The following is a 14,211-nucleotide window of genomic DNA, read 5'->3' as shown; positions in this document are numbered from 1 at the left end:
GTGATTGTGAGTGAGAATCGAGGTGTACCGTATAATCCCAGAGTGAGTCAGTAAGTGGCAGGGGGGGGGGGGGGGGGGGGGGGGGGTACAATAAATAAGGAGAGAAAGAGAAAAGGAAGGACGCACACACATATCACCCTGAAAAGCAGAAGTCACGCAAGATTATTAAGAATACGCCACATAATTACTTTTACAGTACGGTACATTTACACACTTGACTCTTGTATGAAAATGAAATAATGACAGCAGTTAACAGCAGAGCATTTAAGCAGATCGCTTAATGCATAAACCCCAACTGCTGGTCAGTAAGCTATAGCAACACTATTGGTGCTTCTATAATGAATAATTAAAAATGTAAAATTATTGATGTTAGGATTGTTTATTGTTGCTGGAAGGTCACTTTTGTGCTGTGCTCTGTGGTTTTTCTTTGCTTATTCACTTCGTTTTTTCTTTCACCTCGGTTTGTGCTTTTATTATAAGGACTCCCCGGCAGACCGAGGACAGCAGAACCACAGGTCCCCCACAGACGACTCACACCTTCTCAACAAAGTCCAGACACCGAAGGACCCGTCATGCATCAAACGTCTGCAGTAATAACTATTAAAAGTAATTTTTCACGGTAAGGCTGCTCCAGGCGCTTTGACCCATTCGTTCCAGGAACGCGATGGGACATAAGATGACCGGAATGGTACCCTACATATCCACTAAATGCTGTGACCTTTGCCTTTGTATGGTATAATTTCTCTATTGTTAATCAATAGAAAGAAATTGCAAAATAATATTAAGAGGAAGAAGAAGCTGATTTAACCGCCATGAAAACATGGAACTAATGTCAGTGATGGTTAAAACCCAGGGGACTTATTGACCTTTAGTTGCTGAGGAGTTGGAGACGTATCTCCATCACGGCCCTGTCGAATATCATGAAGGTCATGCACCCCCCCCCCCCACTTCCCTGCCTATCGAGTGTCATTTACTTCACTCGATCGCCACCCCACCTCACTCGCCCCCCAAAACCACCTGGATCTGCAGAACGAGTGACATGAGACAGCTGTGAGGATTTATGTGCAGCCTGAGGCATGGGACACCCCATCCTCACACCTTCTTTTGCAGTTCCTTCCTTCAAGCCTCCAGGCCCCATCCAGTGGTATCACCACATCTGGAGTGTGGGAGAGGCTCATGAAGGGTCATACTGCCATCTGCTGTTCCCACCCGGAAACATCTGTGAAGAAGCCGTGAGCAAAGCCCTGCCTTACTGGGGGGTCCCAACTCAAAGCTGGTGGGCTTCCTGTGGACAGCTGTGAAACTCGATGGCGGCAGGGTGGCACGGCAAATAGTGCTGCTGTCTCACAGCGCCTTGGTGGTGCGAGAGGATGTGGGTTTGAGCTCCACTCAGTCTATATGGAGTTTGCATGTTCTCCCCCTGTCTGTGTGGGTTTCCTCTGGGTGCTCTGGTTTTCTCCCACAGTCCAAAGACATGCTGTTGAGGTTCACCCATAGTGTGTGAGTGACAGAGAGAGTGTGTTACACTGACGTATGGATGAGTGACCCAGTGTAAGTAGTGTATCTAGCAGTGTAAGTCACCTTGGTGAATAAGGTGTGTGGGCTGATAACACTAGAGTTCACTGGCAGTTGTTTTGGAGAAAAGCGTCTGCTAAATAAATAAATGTATATCGTTCATACACTAGAAGTTGGGAGATAAAGTAAGAGGCCCATTCTGTCAACCACAATATCAATATTCTCTACAACCTGAAGCTACAAAAGTAGCAATAATCCATTAAGAACTAGAAAAATGTATAGTTGCATAATATATAATGAACAAAGTATTGGGTCAAAGTGACATCAGCCTTTACATATATGAGAGAAGGCATGGAAAAGTAGTAAATCACGGCACTTTTTCTAAAGCTGAAAAAAATCACTGCATTAAGGCATAGATCACAACATATTTATGAAATTCATGTGTAGTTATTTTCTAGGAAAAAAAACACACGTCTTATTAGCTTATGTTCTGATGTGTCTATAACAGTGAGAACAACAACTGGTGCCATTTTATATTTGTAATCTTGACAGATGTACAGTCTTTACAGATGTTCTTTTTGGAGATTAATTCCAGCCAATCAGCTACAGAGAACTTTTCTGCATGAGGGAATTCAATAATTTATTTCATTTCTGGGTAACTTCTACATTTTTCTTTATTCATTTAGCGAGCTCTTGGTCCGGGGAAACTTAAAGGTTAAGGGCATCCAGATCAAGTAAGTGCATTAGAATGAAATAACGGAGGTCAAACACACAAACACTGGTCAGCAAGTAGAATCAATGAAATGCAGTTAAAACAGGGCACCAAGGGCAGTCTGCCTACACTGTGGGGTAAATTGCAGTGAAGTGCAGTAAGTAATGGAAAACTGTCAGCAAGTGTATCACAAGCATTCACCTCAAGGGGGCCTAGAGGCCAAAAAAAGCTAAAGAAAACCAGAATGTTGCTGGTTCAAATCCCACACTCTCCTTTAGCCATTTTTAACAGTTAACATGATTGAATGATCAATCAATCAATCAGTCATGACAGAAATGAGATATACTGCAGTTCTGTTCGAGTCTTTCTTTAATACACAACAGTGTGTCCTTTAATTTTTTTCTTTGAATTATTTAATGACTGGAATCACATTAGTGTCATTATCCTAGATGACTTCTCCATAGAAAATCAATTGAATAAAGACAAGGCAGGTCTAAACAAAAATACATAAAGTCGGCCAGCTTCCAAAATCAGTGTCATTTCCTTTAAGCAGGCAAATCTAAAATGTTAACATTGCCAGATTTTTTGCCCTTCAAGTTTATTTAGTAGATACAATATTTTGTGCTACAAATGTGTTAAAAGTGTCAGGTCCTGGAAAATTATGCTGGAGTGGCTCATATTTTCTCATTTTCTTGCATCGATTTAACATCACTTTTTGGAGGGAAAATCCTATTAGGACACTTGGAATAGGCTTGTTCTGCCCCCTTGTGCTTTGGCAATATAATTACAGCACTCAGCACATGAAGGGGTCGAGAGGGTTTTGATTACTTGATTTCCAGATTAATCCAAATCTCCTGGGTAATCATGGAAGCCATTAAAGGTAAATGTTCCATCTTGCATATTTCATTAAAGTATGATTAACCCTGGGCACCAAAAATAAGTGTTTGACCTAAAGAGAAATTCTAAAATAGATGGTGACATGCTGCCCTTAAGTAAAACCTCATAATTACACTAATAGTAACAACAGATGCATATCAAACAAGAAAAAAAAAAAAAAAACACTCCCGTGTTAATATGGTGCATCTGGTGCGGTTAGTTAAATACATGTTATTTTTGTTTCTGATTCTTTGCATCAAATTTAAGAATCTCACTTCCATTATAATTTATGAGCATCGATACTCGTTAATTTGGTAACACATTAATTTGCTTGACAACCCCAACGAAGTGCACACGGTGGCTCCCGGCAAGGAGGATGGTGTTTGCCCATGATATTTTTGTGAAGGGAATTGGTTGGTTTTGGGAGGGATGGTATATTGTGGCATGGTTGGTTTGTCTAGCCCCCTTGGTTTTTGGCACGAGGGGTTGAATATCTTTCCCTGTGTATTATTGTATGTTGGTTCTAGGTGACTAGTGACTGCTGCGAACAGGGCAGCTGGCGGCACGGGAAAGACCGTGTGACTGCAAGGAGAGACTGCTGGCAGGAGGGAATAGACCCCATTAGGGGCTGACATGGGCTAGCAACCTGTGTCAGCAGCATCGTATGCTCTTGTGTAGTGGGAGATGCACCCTGTTCAAGCTATAGACACACAAATATTATCAATACCCCAAGAGTCAGCGAGAGCAGGGGTGAAAGATGACTCATTGGTGGATATAACGGTTCTTGACTATGGCGTGAATTTGACTATGAGTAGGGGGGAAAGCACGAGCACAACCACGCCAAGCAGGGGTGGATTGGCGCTGCAGGTGTGCATTTGTGGTTGGAGGAAGGTGACTTCGGTAAGAGGCCTAAGAATTCATCAAGGCAAAAAGAAGTGTTTGGGGGGACGAGGGCAGGGGCCCTGCGTTGATCGCTACGACCTACGGAGCGGTTCAAATAAGTCGGGTGAAGTCCAGGGGCAGGTTGCACACCAAAGACCACAGGACATCAATACCTCTGTCTTAGAGGAGGCAAGGCCAAACATGGATGCACAAGGCAGCATCGATCATGGGGAGGATGCGGGGCAGATGATATCAAGACGGGCAGGGAAGGAAAGGGGTAGAAAACTTAAGGTGAGATGGCCAGGTGCCACTGACTGTAAGGAGTGGACCTCTGTTAACAATGATTTGAGAGGGATTTTAAATGGTTTGAAGGGTACGGCTGAGTCTAAGTTAAACCAGTTGGGTGAGATTATATATGACTATGGGGAGAAGAGATTTGGGGTGTTTGAGAAGAAGCATAAAGGTGAGCAGAGTAGGTTAAAGTCAAGAAGGCAGATGGAAATTGAGAGGTTGGTAAAGGAAAGAAGACATTTAAAAAAGCTTTGGAAACGAGCAGATGAGGAAGGTAGAAGTGGTATTAATATCTTGCAGGAAGAATTGAAACGTAGATTGGTAGTGTTGAGGAGAGCGGAAAAGCTTAGATTGAGGAGAAAGAAGAAGGAACAGGCTAGGGTGGCATTCTTTAAGGACCCATTTAAATTTGTGAAGTCCTTGCTTGAGCAAGAGAAGTCTGGGTGTTTAGATGTTCCAAGAAGGGAGTTGGAGAGCTATCTGCGGGGAATGCACACCGATGGTGAAAGTGAGAGGGTTTTTGAGGTACCTGCAGACATTCCTCCACTAGGGGAGATTGTGGTACAAATGGATGTGTGTCCTCCAAGGTTGAAAGAAGTACAAGAGGTGGTACGGCGTGCAAGGGCAGCATCTGCTCCAGGACCCAATGGGGTTCCTTACCGGGTGTACAAAGGTGCCCCAGACGTCTTAAAGTTTTTGTGGAAGCAGATGGTGGTCGTATGGAAAAAAGGTATTATTCCAAAGGAATGGCGGCGAGCAGGAGGAGTGTTTATACCCAAAGAGAAAGATGCGGTGGATATAGGGCAGTTCAGGCCAATATGCCTTCTTAACGTTGAAGGGAAAATATTTTTCACTGTTGTGGCACAGAGGTTATCTGCATATTTGTTGGTCAACAATTTAATTGACACCTCTGTGCAGAAGGCAGGAATTTCGGGTTTTTCAGGTTGTTTAGAGCATTGCAGTATGATTTGGCATCAGATAAAGAAGGCCAAGATGGATGGTAAAGACCTCCATGTGATCTTCTTGGACTTGGCAAATGCCTTTGGCTCAGTGCCGCATGTTTTGTTGTGGAGGGCATTTGATTTCTTTAAAGTTCCAGAGTGTATTACGAGACTGGTTAAGGTGTATTTTGAAGACATTAAGTTTTATTTCTGTACCAAGCAATACACCACATCTTGGCAGCGGCTGGGAATTGGTATAATGGCCGGATGCACAATCTCGCCTTTGGCTTTTACCATGGCTATGGAGGTGTTAATAAGGGCGTCGAGATGGGTGGTTGGGGGTATGAGGCTGAAGGATGGTCCTCACCTTCCACCAATCAGAGCGTATATGGATGATATGACTCTGCTTACTACTACTGTCCCATGTACTCGTCGTTTATTAACGAAGTTGAATGGAAATCTAAAACTGGCCGGATTGAAAATTAAACCTAGTAAGTGTAGGAGTTTGTCGGTAGTTAAAGGAAAGTTATCACGGGAGAATTTCCAGATTGATGGGGAAAAGATTCCGTCAGTGGCTGAAAGGCCAATTAAGAGCTTGGGTCGCTGGTATGATTCCTCATTTGGCGATAAGGAGCAGGTCAAAAGATTAAGGGAGGATGTTGTACTGGCAATTAATAGGATTGATAAATCCTTTTTGCCAGGGAAGCTGAAGGTTTGGTGCCTTCAGTTTGGTTTATTGCCTCGTATTAGATGGCCGCTAACTATATACGAGGTCTGTATGTCAGAGGTTGAAAGACTGGAAAGGGTTATGAGCAAAGCTATTAGGAGATGGTTGGGGGTTCCTCATTGTTTGAGCAGTGTGGCTCTGTATGGAAATGGGGTTTTGGAACTACCACTGACTAGCCTCGTGGAAGAATTTAAGTGTGCCAAGGTTGGTTTGGAATTAACACTGTCAAACTCAAGAGACCCAGTGGTGAGATCGGTTCCTGTAAGTTTAAAAAAAGGACGTAAGTGGGATCCACGGGAAGCTGTTGCGCAAGCGCAGACAGCGCTTGAGCACAGAGATGTGGTTGGTCAGGTGCAGGTAGGTAGGGCGGGGCTCGGTGCCGGCGATCGAATAAAGCTGTGGAGTAAAGCTAAGTTACCGGAGAGGAGGAAGATGGTGATTGGTTTTATTCGCGAACAGGAAGAGGAGGCAAGGCGGGTAACTGCGACGTCACATGGTGTGCAAGGGCGATGTTTGGCTTGGGAGCATGTGGAGAAGCGGAAGATCAGCTGGCGTGATCTGTGGGCGATGGACGCCGGTCGTATTAAGTTTCTCATCGGAGCCACCTACGATGTTCTCCCTACTCCGCAGAATCTTAATCGCTGGGTAGGTACAGAGCCGACTTGCAGCTTGTGCGGTGGTGTAGCCTCTTTGAGGCACATTCTATCTGCATGTAAGGTTAGTTTATCTCAGGGAAGATATACTTGGAGGCATAATGAAGTGTTAAGATCCTTGGCATGCTTGTTGGAGAACAAGCGGGTTGAAGTTAATTCACTCCCGCAGTATGGAAGAAATAAGCTTATTTCTTTCGTGCGGGAGGGGGAGAGTGTTATAAGTCACGCGCGTGGTCGTGGTGATACGAGTTTTAAATGGGGTGAAGTGCGTGACTGGAAGTTGTTGGCGGATGTGGGAAAACAACTGCAGATGCCGCAGTGCATTGCGATCACGGCGTTGAGACCCGATATTGTGCTGTACTCCGAGGGCGCACGGATAGTGTACTTCATTGAATTAACAATACCTTTCGAAGACTCATTGGAAGATGCCTTTGAGAGGAAGAAATTGAAGTACACTGAGTTGGCTGGTGAGGTGAGGGAGCGAGGCTGGCAGTGCGTTATTAGACCAGTGGAGATCGGTACTAGAGGGTTTGTTGCAAAATCAACCACGTCGCTGCTGTTGGAGTTTGGTTTTAGGGGTCAGTCGTTAAGAGCAGCCATTAAAGGCTTGTCAGAGGTAGCAGAAAGATCTAGTCAGTGGTTGTGGATGAGAAGGCACCAGGGTGCTTGGGGGAAGCACACTTGAGTGGGGAGTACTCACCTAGGTGAACATCAATGGTTTGAGTTTTGTTGTCACCTCCATATGCTGGTATGGTGTATTGGTTGGTTTTTTTTTGGTGGGTGGAGTCGCTGGGATGGCACTGTGGGCATGGAGGGGGGTGGGTCTGGGACGCCAGATCTCGCTGTTGAGCCTTCTGGAGGTGTAGTGGGCTCAATTCAATGAAACATCAATGAAGGAAGGTGCCCACTTGACAACCCCAACGAAGTGCACACGGTGGCTCCCGGCAAGGAGGATGGTGTTTGCCCATGATATTTTTGTGAAGGGAATTGGTTGGTTTTGGGAGGGATGGTATATTGTGGCATGGTTGGTTTGTCTAGCCCCCTTGGTTTTTGGCACGAGGGGTTGAATATCTTTCCCTGTGTATTATTGTATGCTAATACATCAACAGTGCTGTTTGATGGCACTTTCTGAAGACCGATACATTTTGTGAGGATATGGAGCCCCCCTCCCTGTCCCTGTTGCTCCCATAGCCACCCCGAGACGCCAAGTTTAATGAATTTAATTTATCATCCTGTTCAAGTGTTAACAGCCAGAAGACAAAGGGAGAGGAAGAGAAAATGATTCTCAGCAGCTGCTGAGCAAAAAGCTTCCCCTGAACAAAAGGATGTCTGCCGGCAAGAGCACCACAGCTGTCTTCTTAACGTCTCCTGCCATGGCCCTAGATGATGTTGCAGGACACCACAGCCACGAGCAGCACTGACTTATCTGGAATCTTCAGAAAGTGAGAAACTCCTTTTACTGTTATTATTCTGCATGGCCAGCAGCTGGCGCGGCAGTTGGAGCGGATGCCTTCCTCTCGGAAGCTCCAGGTTTGAATCCTGCCCTTAGTGTAGTACTGCTGATCACTGTAAGTGGTTCAGAATACAAAATATATCATTGTAAGATTTGGATAAAGGAATAAGGGTTATCAACGTACACCTTATGTCTCTGACATCACCATGTTGCTGGTTCACGTCCCTCCTGTAGCTCCTGTAGAAGTGGCATTGAAATAGCAAATACATAGATAATCATATCAGATGGTGTTGGACCGATTTATGTAGCTGTTAGGAGATCAGGAGAGAAGTGGTTCTCCAAGAGATGGTTTGAGACCCTTCTCAAATGTAAGAAGGAATCAGCATCTCTGAGGTCTTTCTTTAACACTGGGATCAGCTGCAGGATCTTTATGGAACCCTTTCATGCATCTTCCTGCTTTTTCAAATCTGTTTCCCTAAATACAGCGGTATGTAGTGCGGCACTGAGGATGCAAGACCCTTTCGGCAAAGTTAGCTAGCGGTCAACCCGACCAGCAGCCAGTGTAGAGTCTGAGAAAGGAAATCACGACCAGATGGTTCCAGATCCCCATCAGATTTATGGTGGCAGCACTCAGATAGATACTCAGATACTTACTTTATTCTAGTAGATGCTTTATTCTGCTGAGACATGACGTATGTAGTAATAGTAACAATGACTGCAGCGGTTTTTGGCCAGGTTTGCTGCTCTGGCACCAGTCAGGCCAGATGTTTACAGCTGGATGTTCAATGGGAATTCCAGCCCGAAGGGCACCCCATCATTCACCAGTAATGGACTTATCAGCAGCAAAAAAAAACTGTTAAAACCCAGCCTCTTGCTGTTTCGAGGGGTGCGACTAAGGCCTTGCAAATAGTGCTTCTGCAGGTATTGTTCTCAGAGTGGCCCAACTGGTTTTATCGCTGCGCTACTGCGCTACAGTAATGGAAACTGCCAACTCCCACTCCAGCTTCAAGGCTGTAATATGGAGTGTGATTTGGGCTTCCACCCGCTGGGCTTGGCTGAAGAGAAGCGGAAGGAGAACAACTGTAAACAGCATGTAAGCGTGGCGTTGTCAAGCACAACGAATACATCACATAGATGTTCTCTGTACCGCATCACCTACTTACAGCTGAAAAACCACTGAGGAGCATCTGATGGGGGGGGGAGAGATTCAGCAGGAGGTGGATGCAGAGTCACGCGGCTTTATTTTCCTCAATTTTAACCCCCGATGACAAAAAATAAGATAATAATGAAAAGAAAATGAAAGACCTTTATGAGCAATAGAATACCAGCCAAAAGATGTTACTGGGACAATATACTAGTGCGCAAAAAAAAAAAAAAAAAAAAAAAAAAAAAAAAAAAAAAATCTTTTCAGGTCTCTAGCAAAAGCAAAACTCCAAAATGTAATCCCAACACAGATTAACTCCCTCTAAATAGTAATTTCCCATTTGTTTACCCAGGATTCCCCTTGTTGGTCCTGCCAAGGTCTCTTAAAGGGCCTTAAGTGGCTACAATTATTTGGCATCCAAGTCCCTTTATGAGCAAGGAAGGCTGATGATGACCTTGTGTGGGTGGTCAGGCCTCCACTGTATATTGATGATACTGTAGGTATTAAACACAGCAGCTGCGATTAATCAGCCTTCGCAGATTTATTTATAAAAAACATGGCTGCGGGGGGAAAAAAAATTTAATTGCATTCCAAGCGCATTACGATGACGCTCAAAAGCAAAGCCAATCAGACCCCTTGTTCGGAGACACCCACAGCCAGTCGAGTCCTGCGGTGCAAAAGCTATATTTATAGTGCCGGGGCTGCGGATCGAAAGCGGAGAGGAACCAGATTTGAAATAAACAGAAATCGCCATCAAACGGCAATGTTGTCTAATGTGTCGGGAAGTGGAGCGAGAGAGGAGCACGCAGTGTGAGAAGAGCACTCACTCCAGCTGGTGCTTAAACCGCCCCCTTTAACGTTTGAGAAACCGCATTTGTGCAGCATTAGCATAACTCTCTACGAAATTATACGAAACTCTAGCTAAAGGAACCCCCTGGTAGAAACACCTATTAATGCGTGACATCAGAGAAAGGGGTGCGGCCTGGAACTACCTGGGCAGCATCAGGACCACCGGATGACAGTGTGACTCAAGAGAGCATTACTGGAAAGTCTCCCAGATCTTTTTATGGACAAGCAGGCAACACCACCCTGTTACCAATTAATAGCACTAAGCATCTGTTCTCTGTCATGCACACACGTCTAGAGAAGCACACAGATACACACCCGCACATCACCCCCCACACATTCCACTAATGGTGTCACGAAGCCGCAAATAGCTCAAGCTGACCACTCAGTCGCCAGACGACGTCCTCCACAGAGTTTGATGAAACTGTGAATTTTTCCCATCTCTGGAAGCGCCGAAGCCCCCCAGGGTTATTTGTCACGGTTCGACACGGCACCCAAATTGACACATAAAAAATTCACGCGTTCCTGTCTTCCCCCTCATTACTTCAAAGAGATCGGCCCAACGGAAAAGTCCACGTCAGGGGCTGTTCCGGACTTAACATTGACACATTGCATAAGCCTCAGCGAAGGCAATGTGGCCCACGCTGATAAACGATGTGACCCTTCCCTATTAACTTTTAATTTTATTCTTGCGATTTGTCAGTGGGTGGGGCGCATTAATTTCCTCCAAATGTGACAGCCCATCTGTTCCGATCTGACACCTCAACGTGGCGCTTTGGCCAAACACGAGGTGACACAACACATGGGACTGGATGACTCTATTGATTTAAGTGACACCCGGCCTTTAGGTGCCGAAAACGAAAAGGAAAGGATCCATCTGTACGGTGGTGCTCTGGGTGGCTTCTGATCCCTGCTGCTTCTCAAACTCGAAAGAGGAGTGGGCTTCTGACAAATGTCTAAGTACCGCAGCTCTCTGAGCGAGACTGTAAATCCGGAGCTCAGACTCCAAAGAGTAAAGTGTGTTCTCTGCCTGATGTTTCCTCTCGCTTCGAAGGGCTAGCAGAGGCTGAGCTGTTGGCAGGCTGTGTTTTTCCGCCGGGCACCATCTTCACGGTGGCTCACGGAAACCGTTTGTGATCAAGTCGACAAAACAAGTCCTCCTAAAACCCACGGGAGCAAAAAGATCTTGCTGTAAAACTGGTTTATTGCATTTTCATTACAAGTTTTTTACTTCTATTACTTGGTCTGAAAACAAAGAAAAATTACAATGTTGGTAAAAATTTTTAATTTTTGTATATACTGTACATAAATTTTGTATAGTAGTCCTTACAGCCATAGCCTTGCTACTGGAGGGTGTTAGGTTTAAATCCCTACTCCTGATGAAGTATTCTTGGCCAAGGTACTTACCTTGAATGAATACAGTAAAAATTAAATGAATAGGTGAATAATTATAAGCAACTTAGAATATAAACATTCTATAGCTCCTTAGGAGGAAAGTGTCTGTGAAATGAAGAAATACAACGTTTACACCAATAAGTTCAAATTAATTATTCACAGGACCTAAAATCATAGAGCAGGAGGTTAGAGCTCTCAGGTGGCCTCATGAGAAGGTATGCGGGGGTCGTGACCAGGCCAGCAGTGGCAGCTGCACCGGGATGGGCAGTTCTGTGAGGGGTGCAAGATGTCGCATGACTCCATGCCTCCTGAAGTCCGAAATCCCACTGCAGCACACAGGGGGCTTTGGTGAGCACTCAAAACCCCCGTGAAATCCCATACAAATGAGGTGTAGGACATCATTCCGCACCTCTTCCATCGCCTCCACGGCCCTTCTAATGCTTCTCAGTAGAGAAAAAATGGCTCCGGAGGGAAATATTTACTCACCGCGCTCCGTCAGAGTCAGGAGCACTGCCTTATGCCTGATCTCTCTTTGCGTGGTGCACCAGCCGTGTGGTTCGCCATGCTTAACGCAGTCTGGACCTGGCCGACCACCACTGCAGTTGAGGGCAAAGCTGCCTCGCGGCAACATGCGACTGCTGAGACAGACGCAGCAGGTTCTCCACATCACGAATAACCACATTACAGGCCTTCAAATGGGCTCTTCAACCCTTTATTCCACCACTTCATTTGATTATGTTAATGCACGTTAATTCTGTTGCTTAGCAGATGCTTTTATCCCAAACAATAAGGCACCTTAACGGCTTTGTTCCCTCACACTTTATTAATAGGCTGAAAACCTCAGACTGTCCTTCTGGTGCTGGTGCTAATGAACTCAGTGACGACTACAAGACCTGGATAGAGTCACTCCTATGAAAAGAAAGGTAGTCGGGACTGATAGACATCTTTACTTTAATAGTATCTCACAGTTCCTTAAACTGAAGGGTTATATATTAAAGCATAAATGGAAACTTACTAAGCTGCAGGTCTTCAGGTTGGTATGGACTGTATTAGTCTACAAACAAAAAATAATCTTTTCGCACAGCTTGCTTTCTATTCTTACTCTGACTGAAATACAAAGAAAAACAACCCTTGTTCCATTTTAGGTACTGTGGCTCAATTCACTAGAGATAAATTAGCTACAGCAGTTTACGCTTTCCAATTAATATTGTAAGGAGTGATGTCATCAAAATCTTTAACAGTAAATGAGTTTCTCTGCCATTGATTTATTTTAGAGATGCTTCGGATCACTGTATGAGAGCAGTGCTGCACCAGTATTTGCAAAGTCCGTTAACGAACAGGAAGTCCTTAAATTAACGTATAGAACAAAGCTCTCTACTTGCTAGATCCCATGCCTACTAAATTGCTTAAAGAGTCACCGACAGGCAGTTTGTGTTTTGCATTTACCTGTTCTTAATATCATTAATGAATCATCATCAGATCTATTCCCTGAAGCTCTTAATGTGGTTGTGGTCAGACATTTACTCGAGAAGGCATAGTTTTTAGCTACAGGCTTATTACATTTACATTTATTTATTTAGCAGATGCTTTTCTTTAAAGCGACTTCCAATGAACTCTATGTAGTGTTATGAGCCCACACACCTCATTCACCAAGGTGACTTACACTGCTAGATACACTACTTACACTGGGTCACTCATCCATACATCAGTGAAATACACTCTCTCTGTGTCACTCACACACAGCCTGTGTAAATCTTTCCTTCTATATTACCATTCAAATCAGTCCAAAAGTAATAGCTTACAACAACAATGGTGATTTAGTTACCAAGAACATATTACAAATTTCTCAGCCTGGTTTCTGCCTTTGCCACAACATTAATCGGGGCTGTCACTGACATATAGTTGACCCTGAAGGCGGGCGGTAGTAGAAAATGAATGTTTCTGACCATACTGTTGCCCTTAAATCAATATCTCACACCCTTCTCCAAAAAAGGTTGCAGTCTCACCTTGGTTTTTATGGACCAGTGCTTAAGTTTTTGCCTCTTAGCTAGATGATCTTTTCAAAAACATGTAGAGGTATATTTACTGTGCCCCACTGCCATCAAGCCCCCAAGTCTTTAAATATGGGGTTCCACAGGGTTTGGAGTTTGGTCAGTTTGCATTGTTTTCAAGAAGTAAGTAAGATCTTATTGCTATCAGTTTAAACCACAAAGGGTTTAAAAGTTACCTATGCAAAATCAGCTGAGGACTGAAGCATAATTTTCGACCAGTTACAATCTAGGCAGACAAGTATCTATATAATTCCTACCTAGTTTCCTACAGCTTAGCAAAACTGAAAAAATGAAGCTTTAAGTTAAACGGCCCTTAAACTAAGTCAGCCAGTCAGAAACAAACCTTCAGTTAATTATTCTAGTTGAAGCCAACCATTCTAAAGAAAGCTTTATGGAAATGCTGCCCATGTTGGTCTGTCCATTTATCTATATGTTGAGCTGCTCTCTAACTGTTATGTCTATTTACCATATATACTGTACACTAACTTTTCTGCTCCTCTCCATCTTTGTGAACATGTCCAGACCAAGACCTGTGTACCCTTACTTTCTGCAGATCATCTGCTGGCCAAAAGTGGTCTGCATGACCACCATACCACTATAGAATGTTCTTAGAAAGCCTAGAAACATCAGCCCAGGCTAACATTCTCATCTTAAAGCTGTCTCTCTGCAAAACTCCTCGTATAATTCAGAGCAAATGGAACAAAAGAGAAAGTCCACTGCATTCT

Source organism: Scleropages formosus, chromosome 24 (genome assembly GCF_900964775.1).
Source record: "Scleropages formosus chromosome 24, fSclFor1.1, whole genome shotgun sequence".
Classification (NCBI taxonomy): Eukaryota; Metazoa; Chordata; class Actinopteri; order Osteoglossiformes; family Osteoglossidae; genus Scleropages; species Scleropages formosus.
This window is presented reverse-complemented; position numbering follows the sequence as displayed.